This window comes from Atta colombica, unplaced genomic scaffold, assembly GCF_001594045.1.
Source record: "Atta colombica isolate Treedump-2 unplaced genomic scaffold, Acol1.0 scaffold252, whole genome shotgun sequence".
NCBI classification, from domain to species: Eukaryota; Metazoa; Arthropoda; class Insecta; order Hymenoptera; family Formicidae; genus Atta; species Atta colombica.
In genome coordinates, this window is record NW_017259351.1 from 731743 (window position 1) to 732661 (window position 919).

The following is a 919-nucleotide window of genomic DNA, read 5'->3' on the forward strand; positions in this document are numbered from 1 at the left end:
TAAAATAATAGTAACATAATAGTACAACAATAATAGTAACAATAATAGTAACTTTTCCTTCATAATTGTCCCTTTGCAATAATTTAAGTTCAACATTCAACATATATTTTCGATTAGAATGACGCGACGAAAGGAAAACGTACTTCACAAGAGTGATCGAACTGATAGAAAAAGTTAATCTTGTTCTTTTAGCTCGTCGATTATTGCCTTGCCTGTTCGCTACGAAGAAGGCGAATCTGCATCTATAAGACTGAAGTAAAATAAACTTTGCACGTGAACGTTGAAACGCAGATGGCTTTTTCGCGTAGCTTCTTGGAAGAAGATATTCTTTGTCTTTTTTCTTTCATTTGTTTCTCATTCTCCAATTTCGGACTTGAAGCTAAAGTTCAGTATAAATCTCATCCCCTCGGTTTTCCCGATTTGTCTTCCAGGTGAAAGTCGAAAGAGCGGAAAACGAGTTCCTTTGAAATGATATATTCCTAAAGTAAATTCATTCATCTGTGCGTAAAGAGCAACCTTTGCAATTGGCCGCATCTATTGCGAGCAATTTCCTTCGAAGAACCTCGAGGCGGACGTTCCTTCTTGCACTTAAAACGCGGAGTAGCAAGCGCAATTCTTCTTTTAGTGTATCTTTATTTCTCTTTTTGATTTGTACGATGGAAGAAATCTCTTAGCCATTTCAGATTCTTATATTCTTAGCAAAAGTTCAAGCAGTTTCAAGAAAAAATAAAAATGATTTACAGAGAAGAAAGTGTACTTATTCCTCTTAATATTCAAGTAGCTAGTGAGCATTAAAAAAGTATATCGATATATAATCTTATTATGGTATAATCTTAATACTTTTAAAATACATACATTTAAAATTAATTATGTAAGATTTCTTTTCTCATAAAATTCTTCAAAAATAGTCGTACAAATA